Genomic DNA, 13,770 nt, shown 5'->3' on the forward strand with positions numbered 1-13,770 from the left:
GGCTAACATGAAGAAAATCAATTTCAGACTCCTAAAGTATCCACAGAGGACACACAACTTCTATGTCAGTAGGTCACTCATTTTTGGTACTGTGAGTCTGCGACACTATTACTGCTTTTAAAGAAAGAATTGGAAAAATCATATACAGAGCTACTCAGGGACTATGTGCATGTGTACGTGTGTGTGTGTGTACATGAGCATGCACATGCATGCATGCATGTGTGTCTATTTTCTAGTATATATTTCTGGATTTCCACAGCTATAGATTACTAGCACTAAATTATAGGAGGCATGAAAAAGGTGAGGAAATAAATTTTGCTTTTGTTGACTTTTGTTGAATATATCTTTTAAAAGAGTGTGATCAACAATTGAGAAGAAAATAATTCTCCCTTTGTTTTGGACAACTCAGACCAATGATTAAGCATTGTATAAAGACAACATTAACTCACTGTGTTTATATCATTTGTTGTTGTCCTTGAGATATAATTGACATGTAACTATCTGTATGTTAAACACTGGTCGTAACAGTTTGATTTCTCTGGGGCTAGCTGAACATTCCACAAAGATATTTTTTTGTTTCATTTTGTGAAGTCATGTCATTTGCAAATGGATATTCTAAGTAAATAAATAATGCACATACTTTGCGTACAAGTTTCTGACAAAAATTTCCGTATGGTTTAGATCTTAGAGTATACATAGGGATATAGCAAGAGAACAATATACAGTTGTAATTATATGTAGAGGATAGTCATGTTGTTGATATTTTGAATAGGGATAAAAAGGTAGAAAAATAATTATTTGGATGAAAATAACTTTAAAAAGGAAAGCATTTTACATTTGCAATGGAAATTAAAGATGGCTGAATGAGAAAGTAAAAGTGATAGTTAAGGATCTCCTTTGCCTTCCTTATTGGTACACACTGTTCTTGAACTAAATAGTTTATATTTGACACGCAAATTACATAATCCTTGTGCTTCTTTTAAAATTTACTTTAATACCATTAAATTATGATGCTACCAATATGAATCTTTTAAATGAGTTAATGCAATTCTCTTTAATGTATTTTTTTAAAGCTCTTGGTCCTTCTGTTGTTCGTCACTATCAATAAGACATGCACTTTAGAATTATGTTCCCCCCACACTGGTGGTAGAGAGACATCTAAGGCTATCCATCAGAGATCATTTTATATGTACAATCATATGTTTTTACATTAATGATCTTTTATCCATCCATTTTGAGAAAGATATTTAGAGAACTTGCTCTGTGGCAGGTAATTTTCTTGACTTTCTTATGTCTTTGTGAAAACGGCTTACCCACTTTCTCCCAGTAGTTCATGGCGAGAGAATAATGACTGCTCTGTGTTCATGCTTTAGAAAATAAAGAAATATGCAAGAGAACCCCCCACAAAGAAGCAAAAAGAAAAAAAAATTTGATCAATCTGAATGCAAGGAAAGATAATTTTGTAAAATTTAATTTTCTGAGTTGTATTTGAGAATCAACCAGAAACTCGACTTATTTTTAAAATAGTGTAGTTGAAAAAAAAGTCAGTAAAATTTCAAATTGCTATTTATTTCTCTAGGAAGTAGACTAAATTTAATTGTATCCTTCTGAGTTTTCTTTGTATAATACAGAAATTCCTAACATCTAGAATGCTTCATACTTCTATAATTTACCCAATGATAAATTAGTTTTCTCATTCTACAATGTTACATGGACCCATACAGATAATAATTGTAACAATTCTCTAACAATGTATAACATCTCTTTAAAATACATTATATGAGATTTAATAGATAAATAGGCCAAATGAGAAGAACTATTTATTTATTGAAAAAAAACACATTGTATCCAGATGTCTTCATAAATCTTTATTAATCCAATCATTCTATGGAAATTTTGTCAGTGAAAATAGTGAAGTTGCTAAAATTAGTGTCTGATGTGGTGGATACAGCCACATTAAGAAAGCCTAAAGTTTTCTCCCCTTTTGTATAGGCTCCTAAACTAGAAACCTAAGTGCTTAGAAGTTAGAACCCACTAACAAATAATGAACTTCATCTGGAAGGTTATTTGTAAGGAAGACTCTTACTGGATAGTAAGAATTTAGCAGGGCCAAATCATTGAGAAACATTTTCACTAGCTAAAGGAGTATACTGGCAAATATTTTTTCTTGTCTTTGATAATGCTTCTGTGGGTCTTCCAGTTGGTACCCCTAAAATGGTTTTCTAAAATGTTTGACTTGATATGCCATGAAGCGTACTTTAAGAGAATTCAGAAAACATTGTAAGAATGGGGTTTTGAATTTCCTGCTGAAATGTCAGTGATATATCTTTAACTCTTGGGAGTACCTAGTGAGCATCTTGTCAGTTTGGTTTGGCATCTGGGCAGATCCTAGCACAGTGCTTGAGGACTGTAAATCCTCAATGAATGTTGGACTACATGTATATAGTTTTATGGCTAAAAACCATTAGAAAACCTCCCTGATTATACTTGGAATCCAGTTTCTTACAGATTTTCATCTAAATAAAAGTATACATAAAAGGGTACGGATCTATCAAGTTGCTGCTGTCAGTCTTCAAATTGTGTTTATTTGAATATTTGAAAAGGTAGCATTTTGTAAAATTTTGCACAATATATTCATATAATCAGAATCTCTATTTCAATTCTAAAACTAAAAATGCTGTTGTGAATTTTCCCGCCTGCTGACCTTGATAATTTGTTTTATTTCACACTGTATGTTCCTAAAGTATCCACTAATTTTTCATTTAAAAAACAGAAGAGGAATTGGCAAAATAGATCTTTTTATTGGAATAAAAAGAAAGGGACTATTTCTTAATGATTTTAATGCACTGGAGCCTTTATATGAATCTCATCCTACAGTTATAAGAGCATTCTCCGAGGATATAGAATAAAATAAATGCCTAGAATCAAATGATGATTAAGAATTATTTTGGGGCACCTGGCTGGCTCAGTCAGTAGAGCATGTGACTCTTGATTTCGGGGTTCTAAGTTCAAGCCCCATGTTGGATATAAAGATTGCTTAAAAATAAAATCTTTAAAAAATATTGTCAACAATAAATAAACAACATAAGAGATAGCTATCTAATAATGGATGACTATTTCTCTTGATGAAAGAAGAAAAAAGAGAAGGTAATGTTTTTATTTTAAAACTTCCAGCCTGAAATTTGAACAATCTGTATTCCATTCTTTTATCGAGTTAGAGATGATATAATGTAAGAATATTCAGTCTGTCAAAACATTTTGTTTCATAAATCACATACCTGTGTTGTTTTATTTTAATAAATATATAGAATAGCTTCTCTAATAGATGAAATATATAAAGTATACTTATAAAGTAAGCAGAATTGGAAGGGAGAGTCAGGGCTGTGAAATGGGCATACTTCCTCACTGGATCTCAGCTTCTTTGAACCCATGTTCTTTTTCTTTGCCAAAGTTAAATGGACTTCAGAAGGGAATCCATTACCTGACCTAGTACATTTCAGTAGAAGTGATTTTTTAAATCATTGCTCAGTTCAAGTTGCATTTTATTCAAGAGTTTATATTTCCTGGAAAAAATTTTTTTTTTCCATCTTGGGTTATCTGGGTAGATTAGGTTAGATGATAGAGGTAGATCAGATCTCTAATTGAATAGTCAATTAGAGAAAATTGAAGTATTGAATTAAAAGCTGTGGGTAGGAGGGAAGCCAGAGCTTCATAAATTTAAGTAGCTTTAATATTCATTTCACATTTATGAAGCACATACTATATCCTGGATGACAGTATGCTGGTGTTATCCTTGTTTTGTTTTTTTTGTTTTTTCCCACAAAACATCAATATGTAGAGGATACTCCACATTGTATTATGGTAGAAGCCCAAAGAACTGGTATCAGGCTGGGACTGTAAACTTGCCAAAGACATTTGGGGAAGGAATCATTTGATAAGTGGTAGAGAGAACATCAAAATTTCAAGTCATCCAGGGTTATCAGCCTCCTTATATAGTTGGAACTGCACATCCTGCACGTGACTGGGAAATTCTCCATCAGGATCCCAGTATCCTAAATCTTTCTTACGTAGGCTAAAAGACTTGCCCTGAGGTTGGAGTTCTGGATCTCTAGACTGCCTGGCTCCTGTTGACTGCATCACATTTTCTTCTGGTTTGAAAGAGATGGACAAACTAAAGAAATGGCCCCTGAAAGCGATGGACAAAGCATCTCCAGTGTCAGGAAAGCAGCTACAGAGGCATTGTCCTCCACGTTAATATTGTCCACTTACTTCTGTGTGATTTCTTTACATACTTAAGCACTCTGTTATTTGCTGAAAATGAGACCTTTGTGTCACCAAAAATAAAAGAGGAAAATGAGACAGTGTAAAACCAGGGATTTGTTCTGAGGATCACACGTGGTGATCTGATACTAAACGTGGTTCTTTCTTGTAAAAACAATTACTGGTCAGCATCGAAAGGATGAGCTTACTTATTTTCTTATCCAAGTAAAAAGGAAAGGAAGGAAGTACCAAAATAGGAAGGGATGAGTAAGAGAATAAAAGAAAAGAAAGAAAGCACTTTTAAGTCTGATGCATTTTTTTTAAGGCTTACGCATCCAACTACAATAGACTAAAAAAAAAGTCAGAGCTATATGGTGTTCTGTATAATCTGATTGTGTTTAAATCTGCGTTAGTAATTCTAGAAGTAGCATTCTTGAATTTTTCTTTGCCATTTTCTTCTAATTTAGTCTTAAATTCTCAGTCAAAAACAACAAAACCAAAGTGGTTTTCGAAGGAGTTCTCTTTTATTAGTGGTCCATTTTTTGACCTCCCACTGAGCATATACCTCTGCAGAATGAATTAAAGTCAACTCCAGCCTGTGTTTGAACCTAGGAGCTTGTTTTCAACCTATTACCTATGGTTTTAAAATTTTTTGAACTTGGGTAAGAATTCAGACTTTAATTTTATTGCCTGAAGTGCTTTTTCTCCCCTCTCCAATTTCTTAATATTTTACTCTATTAGTAATGCTGTCAAAAGTACTGTGTGGTTTTTCTTTCTTCCACGATGTATTGGAAATACCAAATGATATTTATGCTACTTTGGAAACTTATTCATTTTGACTGTTATGACATCATGCATTTACATGTTTAAGGTTTATATGACTTTCATAGTCTGATCTACATTGTGACAACTATTTTAATAAAACAGTACTAATAAGCCTGGGAGTTTTTTTATTAAAGTAATGTGTCCTATGAAAAGTGAGATATGTCTACTTGCTGAGCCTTTATTTTAACTTTAATGTCATCGAAACTACTTCCAGTAATTTTTCATAAAAGGTAGAGAAAAATTAAAATGTATTCAAAACTGCTTTAGCTTTTAGAATATAAGTATTTTTTCTCTTTATTACTGCATGAGAAATTCAAAAGGGCATTTAGATTTGATTCAGGCAGGTGTGTCCCCTTTTTTCCACCTGCCTCGTAAATAATTATTTTCGCATGGAAAATTGCTATTATAGTTGTTATCACCCTGTGATTACTTTTGCTTACACGGTATCACATTTTAACTTATAATCTCTCTCTGGCTTCAGGAAATATCATTCATTCAAAGGCATGTTTACTGCACGCTTACTCTGTCCTTAAGCAGTCAGCAGGGAGAGTATCTTTTATCTCTGTGTCTCCAGTCGATAGTAAACCTGGTGCTTAATAGGTGTTTAGTATCTGCAATGATTGAAGAGGGAAAAAGTCTTTTGTACAATTTGAAATTTCAGCCATTGCTGTTCAACAGATATAAAGTTTCAGTTATGCAAGATGAGTAAGTTCTAGAGATCTGTATGATATTATGCTTATAGTTAACAATAGTGTATTGTGCACTTAAACATTTATTGAGGCTAGATCTCATGTTAAGTGTCCTGACGACAATAAAAAAAGATATCAATGAAATTTAATTTTAAAGTATCTTTACATATTTGCATAGATATAGTAATGCATTTTTACACAGTTCTACCTAGCTTTTGCTCTGAGTGAAATCCAAAAAAGCAGAATCCTAAAAGTAAGTGTCCTGTCTTTATCTTTTCCTTCAATGACTGCCTATTCACCTTCCACCTTATTTATATTATGTTTATTTATTTAATTTTGATTTTTATATTCTCTGACTGAACCTGGCTATAAGATGGATGTTTTCAATTCAAAACTAGAAACAAATTTATAAATGTAAAAGGCATTTGTTCTATCCCTGAATAGATATGTTTTGAACTGTACCCAGAATGTCAGCAAACTTAACTTTCATTGTGGCTTCAGTTATCTTCAAGGTGAACTTTTATCTCAGTTCAATTTCTATGACTTTATCTCCTTAGTGGTTTGATAGGGATGTGGTAGAACCTGAAGCCTTCTGTGCTCCACCTTCTTAGATCTGGATGCTATTAACTGTGGGGTGGGTCAGCCCAACAAGAATAAATCTTGCATAGGCCCCATTCTGCAAAGATAATAATGCTTACATGATTCACCCCATGTGGCTAAATGATAGCGAATCTAAGTTCTTATTGGTAATTGGAGTACATCTTTTTAGCAATTCTGGGATCTCCCTTTAGCTTCTACTCCATAAAGGTGGCAGGAGGATAATTTGAGAACCAAACTCATAGAATAAATTTCATGTAGATTAGCTATAATTAGTATTTATGTGTATATGTTTATACAAGCTTCACAGCTTTGCATCTTGGGCAGTCATCACTGCAGGACGGCTCCAGTATTAGCTACCAAAACGAAAATCCTACTTTATTAAGGTGTAGGTTAAATCAGTATTTTTCAAACTTTCGAAATGGTATTCTATACTACGTTCTCAATATTATTTTAATTTCCAAAATCAAATGAATATTGTGCCATAGTAAATCAAGGCAGTGGAACAGAACACTCTTTTGTTTCCATGTCTTACCTTTTTTGAAAAATCACTGAATTAAATTTTGTCTCCAGATTACAAAGGCAGTATCTCTGTCCTGGTTTAGATACGTCTGTTTTATCTAAAACTTCAGTTTTAGATTCCCATGCCTATCCAGTTCCATGTTGATTAGTCAATGAATGAATACATTCATTCAACAAATATTTATTGACTGCCTACTACGTGCAAGGAAGCAGGTTGGGTTTATTGAACTCAAAAGTGAATTGAGCAGACAAGCATCCCTGTGCTTGCGGACTTCACATGGTTTTAACCAGAGTTGGGTTGCTAGTTATAGGGATGTATGTATCTCTGAATGCAGTTTCATAGTATTTAACCTTTGCAGAGCCAGCTTTTTAAAAATCTAAGCTGTTTCCTTTCTTAATATTTGTAACATCTGCACAAATGATAACAATATGATGTTCCTCTCGTGTAAATGCCTGCTGGAAAATGCTTTCTGAGCCCTTCCTAAGTTTTGTTAGGAATAGAACAGCTGTTCATATAGAATATGGACTGTCTGCCTTCTGAAAAGTAACTTCCCCTGTTCCCCAGAAGCCCATGGTTGTTTCTTTTATCCTGCTAGCTTACATCCCCATTGCCCAACAACTGGAATTAAATTTAGGCGTTTGTTGTTTTGCTGGGGTTTTGTTGTTTAATTATTCTCAATGAAGTGTTGGTTATACTATCAAGTCTTTGTAACCGATGAGCAATTATTTGCTTACTCTTATCTGGCTAGAGTTAACTAGCTTGTTTCTAGATAATAAAATAATTCTTAGTTCTCACCATTCCCCAAGAAGACCTATACCGTATAATATGAAAACAGAACTGAAAATGTTAGTGCGGTTTTTACTTTTGAGCATCAGTTTACACATTATGACCTACATAACAAATGTATTTTATTTACTTCAGATATTTTTAGTATATTCTTCCAAACTGTGGGATTCACAAGACTAAGGATTTGTGTTACGCTATTTTGCGGTAGCATTCAGAAGACAATTTACACTTAAGCTTTGTACAATGTAATTTTTTTCTTTTTTGTTTAAAAAACAATTAAATGATAGTATTTCTTTTAGGACATATCTTCATTTTTGTTAATTAAAAGACAGGAGGGTAGAAAATAGTAACAAAGAGTTCCAATGACACATTAGAACACTAAATCTCTTTGAGTATCAGCGAGTTCTTAGAAAAAATAAATACAATAAAACTAAACCACCTAGTCATTGTTCTCTTCATCGAATACAGTTTTTAAAGAAAACAGGTCAAACCCTTTGTGAATATCAGAGTAATGATCTCCTCTCCTACGACAACAAACGTTAAATAAATTCGTAATGCACTTTAAAAGGCTAGAAGAAATGTGTAAATGTGAACCACATAGGGATCCTTTCATCCAGAAATTCTTCTTTGACTTAAATTAAGTGCTGCCTATATATATTCATATATATACCATATTGCTCAGTACACTGTAATAACTATTCATTACGTATTCCTCATTATACTGCACACTATGAAAGCAGGGTTATGGTTTTATCTTAGAGCCTGGTCAACCAATCAGTGTGTGTGAATGTGTGTATGCAAGAGAATTCTAATTAGCCTCTTTAGCTCTGGTTTTGCCTTTTCCTTTACTGGCTGAAGTCGTTGTTGCTGTTTTTTAAATTAAGTGATCATTATGAGAATTGTGATCAGTAATCTATGACATATTTTATATTTTCTTTCTTGAGCTTTAAGTTACTAAAATAATACATACTTTTTAAAGTAATATAAATAATATTAAATAATAATGATAAATTAATGCTTATTTAAATAAAATAAAATTTTATTTTAATAAAAATGCAACTGTGTATTATTGTGGTGATAACTTGTTTACTTTTAAAATTAGCTTCTTTATCTTTTGTATTTAATTTTGACTTTTATCAAAGAAATACATGCACACAGTTAAAAAATCAAATGGCAGAAGGCTTATTATAATGAAAAATAGCATTCTTCTGTCTTGTATTTCCTACTACCCAGACCAACTATATAGAAGTAACAAGTTTCTGGCATTCATATCCACAATTTATTTTATATATCCATAATTGCAAATGATATGCTTATCGCTAGTTCTTGATTTATCTATTTTTCAAATTGATATAATGAATAATGAATTCATTTCAAATGAATAATGAAAATGAAGAAACTAGTGAGAGAAAAGCATGCAAATAAAAAAGTGAATAAAATCTAAGTTAACATATTCTACAGTTGATATCTGCATAGGGTGTTTTGGGTCCATAAAGAATAGGTAAGTATTTTAGGTCTCCCAAATTACTTTGAAGAATAACTGTATTATTTATGCTTCCATTACCAGTAAACAAAAGAGTGCTCATCTTTCTGTATTCTTGCCAACACAGTGTAGAATCCAGCATTCAAATGTGTGCTCTTCTGATGGCATGAAGTGGTATCTTACTGTTTTTTTTTTTTAAATTTGTATCTTCCCAATAACTAGTGATTTTGAACATTTTAAACTATACTTGATAGCTGTTCTAGCTTACCCCTCTGAGAAACTGCCTGTTCAGGGTTTTTGCTCATTTTTCTATTAGTTTTCTCTGAATATATTTTAATATTAATTCCTTGTTGGTTTTAAGTCTTCTCTCAGTTTATTTATAAAATTTATCTATGGTATCATTCATTGAAAAATTCTCATTTGGTTTGGCCAGATCTATCAATTTTATGCCTTACTATTTTAGGTCTTGTTTCAGAATTATTTTTTTTTAATTAATTTTTTTTTTTTAAGATTTTATTTATTTGCAAGAGAGACAATGAGAGACAGCATGAGAGGGAGGAGGGTCAGAGGGAGAAGCAGACTCCCTGCTGAGCAGGGAGCCTGATGTGGGACTCGATCCCGGGACTCCAGGATCATGACCTGAGCCGAAGGCAGTCGCTTAACCAACTGAGCCACCCAGGCACCCCGTTTCAGAATTATTTTTTAATTTTAGATGTCAAAAATAGTCACCTAAGTTTTTCTATTAGCTTTGAAAGGATAGCTTTCACATTTAAAACCCTTTAATCTCACTGGAATCCAAATTCGTACATGGTATAAAATAAGGAGCTAAGTTTATTTTTTGCCAGATTCTGAGATGGTTTTTCTTTGCCATACAATAACTCAGCACCAACCTTTTCTTTTACTTTGTGATGTTACCTTATATAAAACTCCGATTGATATGTGGGCTTATTTCCAAACTCCATTTCTCTGTCTGCACCTGGCTTTGGCAGTAAACCTAATATTTGGTAGAATGGATTCCCTCTCTTTGTCCTTTATTTATTTATTTTTTTTAAAAGATTTTATTTATTTATTTGACAGAGAGAGAGAGCAGGAACACAAGCAGGGGAAGTGGGAGAGGGAGAAGCAGGCTTCCCGAGGAGCAGGGAGCCCGATGCGGGGCTTGATCCCAGGATGCTGGGATCAAGACCTGAGCCGAAGGCAGATGCTTAACGACTGAGCCACCCAGGCGCCCCTCTTTGTCCTTTATTTTTGAAGTTTACTTTGAGCTATAGCATATACTTTTAAAGTGGGTTTGTGGATTTTATTTAAAAATCTAGAATTTATAGATTGATTTAGGAAAATTTGATATCTATGGAAATGGGAAGGAGAAAATAAGCCAATATGGAATTAGGAAATAATTTAGATTGCTACATATTAATAAGAAATCTATTTCTTTTGGTGGCATATAGCAGGCAAAAAATTATTATGGAAGAAAGATTAACACAAGGAAAATCAAGAGGGGAGCCTGCTCATGTGCAAAATTCTATCATTAAGAGACAAATGAACAATAGAAGCAATAAAGAAAGACTGCTAGAATGTGAAGAACAGGCATTTGAATTACCTTAATTTTTGTGACTTCGAGTTACCTTGATAACTAAAATAATGGTTTCAAACTATGCTTTGCAGAATACCTGAGACTTTGTAGAATACCCCCAAGGTACCTGGGAAAAGAACAGGTGGTACTAAATACTGGGGGCTCTGATTCAACCAGAATACTTGAATACTTCATTTTTATCTGTGTAACTAGTTGACCCATCACTAAGATTTTATTGGAAGAAAGGATTTTTAGCCAGAAGTGTTTGGAAACAATTTAAATAAAATTAGTGAAATGTCTAAATGGTATATGATGTCATCCGTTCTTTTCAATGCCTGTGGAAGGCATTGCTAATAGAATACAGGACTCCTTCCTGCTAGACTCAGATTTAATCTCCATATAGCTTTCCATGTGGTCACTAACAATCAACCAAGTTGGTGTGTCAATCAAAATCCATTTATTACCTGTGTACTATTAAATTCTGTAATTTTGTTGGTCCTTAAGAACACTTATTTTAGCCTAAGAAAGGTATGAGCTAAATCTTTCAGATTAAAGAAGGAAGAGGCTAGAAAAGAGAGTTGTTAAGTAGGAAATGGGTCTAGGAAATACTCATTCAAGTAACTATTAAGGTAATAACCCTTACTTTGCAATTATAAGGAGAAAATGCTTACTACCAATGTGTTAATTGTGGAAAAGCCTACAAAGCTCATTAAGTATGTGTTGAAGAGGCAGTTGAAATCAGTCATGTTTTCAGTTGGGAATCTTGAGACATAAATAATTGTATTCTATAAATTATAAAATTTAATCACCAAAAGTTTAAACCTGCCAAATCAGTGTAAGAGTGGGAGATAAAATCTGCATCTCTTAGAGATGCATCCCATGCTGTCTCCATGGTCCTTGCTTTGGTCCAAACAATAGATTTTAAACTTCTCAAAATTAAAATGTAGAAAAGCATTTTCATACACATTTGCAGAGTTCCAAAGCAATGAATGCATTAACAGTTATCTTTATTTGAGGTTGATTATGTTTTTTGTGCTATGAAGTCATTGAACTAATTGTGACAAAAATTTAAAATTAATTTTAAAGCGTGACAGTTATTTGTTTCTATTAACAGGGCTATTCTAATGTGATGCTGGGATTGAGTTTACCTAGGACTCCATATCAAGGTTGACTCGAAAGTCTTGTGGAAGATCTGGGAGAAATTCGTAAGTGGCCTTTTGATAATTCTTTTTGGTTCGTTGTGCTTTTGTCTGTTTTTCTAGTGTTTATTTTATTCTTTAATTGTTTGGTTAGGTATCTTTGCCCAGATGTTAAAGTTATTAGTGAACCACAGAGACTTGTGGTTCCTATAGTATGACTATAGGAATATTTACCACTGTCGCTTCTCTTGCCTTTCCCATTTCACTCCTTGCTGTGCTTTCCCTTCCTATTAAACTTGGTTTCTTTTTTTTTTTTTTGAAAATTATTACAAATTTATGCAGAAGATGAATTTGGTTTTGAAATATTGAAATGATTAGTCAAGAAAAGCACTTGGATTATTTTTGGTTATCATTATGCGATTTTTTATACTCATGTTTTCAGTATTACTTTATTAAGATTGAGTTGATGTTGAGGTTTTTGGGGGAATCTAGAAATGCCAAAAATAAAGAGAATAATGTACTGGTAATGATTTTTTTTTTGAAACTTTGATTTTTCTTATAAACTTTTTGAGATCCAGCAAATCAGCTGTTTAGAAAGCATTTGTTTTTGTTTGTTTGTTTTTAATGTTGTACTTCTTTAAATCTAATGGAAATTTTCCTTGATGTTTACAGTGTCAATTTAGAGAACTTTAAATCCATTGTTTGGTATAAAGCAAGGGTCACAGACATGGCATGAGATGCATTTCCAAAAGATGTAGATTTATTTCCCACTCTTACTCGATATATAATGTTTCTGTAAAATTATTTTTTCAGTGTCACCACTGAACTATGGTATCAGTCAAGCAGTAGGTTATAGCTGGCCAAATCTGTAAAAATATAATTATAAAAAGAAAACTAAAAGAAATTTTAGGTGAGCAGTTTATATCATTTCTCATCCTAGTCTTAACCCCAAGAGAAGGAAACCATGGTGTCTGGTTTCTTCTGAATTATTTTTATTTCTTTCCCACCCCACCCCAGAATTCTTTATCAGTGGGGTTCACCGAAAGTGTAGGACAGGCCTCAGGATCCTTATTGTTCTGCCTATATTGCTCTACCCATTTCTGAAACTTTCTCCAGATGGAGGTTGCATATCTTCCCTAAGAGATTTTTTTCAGTGTGCTTGAATTATATAGTCAAATATTTCTCAGGCATTTTACCTACTTGTTTTGACTGTGGACTTCTTATTTTGTACCAACTTTATTATTTTGCCAGATATAGAAAGAAAATGATTCCACATTTTTTAGGATTTAAGATTTTTAAAGCACTTTGGCAACTTTTTACTTCATTTTACTCTTTAACTAAACTCATTAATTTTACTCTTGCATTGCTTATGACATAAGGATGACCTTATTATCCTATGTTTAGTAAGTGGGGAAACTAAAACACAAAGAATTTAAATGATTTGGGAAAATTAATATAGCCTGTTGTGATTTTATAGTTAATAATAAAGAATAAACAATTAGGTATTACTAGACTATCTGCTAAAGCCCAATCATTTTTTTTTTTCTGGGTTAAGTCCTTTATGCTTACTATAGACAGTGGCTTTGTTGATACATTCTGTCTTTGTAAGAACTTTTAATATTTAAATCCTCATTTGTTGAGTAATAGGACATTTGTTTTAATAAAAGTAGGGAGATTTAAGACTTGTAAGTGGGAGGTACCTGACAATGAACATCATGAAACCATGAAAGAAATGATTTTTAGAAAATAGTCTTTTTCCCAGAAGGGAAACATAAAAAGGTTAGTTCTCAAAACTGCTTCTGTAACTTGCTAATTAGACTTTTTCTAGGCGTATGCTTATAGTAGTTTTTATATTTTTAAATGAAGACCAGCCACATATTGGTGGAAATAATGCA

General features: G+C 32.8%; 1 protein-coding gene across 1 annotated transcript in view; it reads left to right on the forward strand.

Annotated features, from left to right (window-relative positions):
* Positions 1-13,770, forward strand: part of FOXP2 (forkhead box P2) — a 544,046-nt gene that overhangs the window by 147,076 nt on the left and 383,200 nt on the right. The window contains exon 3 of the mRNA XM_035020960.1: positions 11,851-11,941. The gene's annotated coding sequence lies outside the window, so the exon portion shown is untranslated. The remainder of the gene's footprint in view (positions 1-11,850; positions 11,942-13,770) is intronic.

This window comes from Mirounga leonina, unplaced genomic scaffold, assembly GCF_011800145.1.
Source record: "Mirounga leonina isolate KUSES-001 unplaced genomic scaffold, KU_Mleo_1.0 Mir_174, whole genome shotgun sequence".
Lineage (NCBI taxonomy): Eukaryota > Metazoa > Chordata > Mammalia > Carnivora > Phocidae > Mirounga > Mirounga leonina.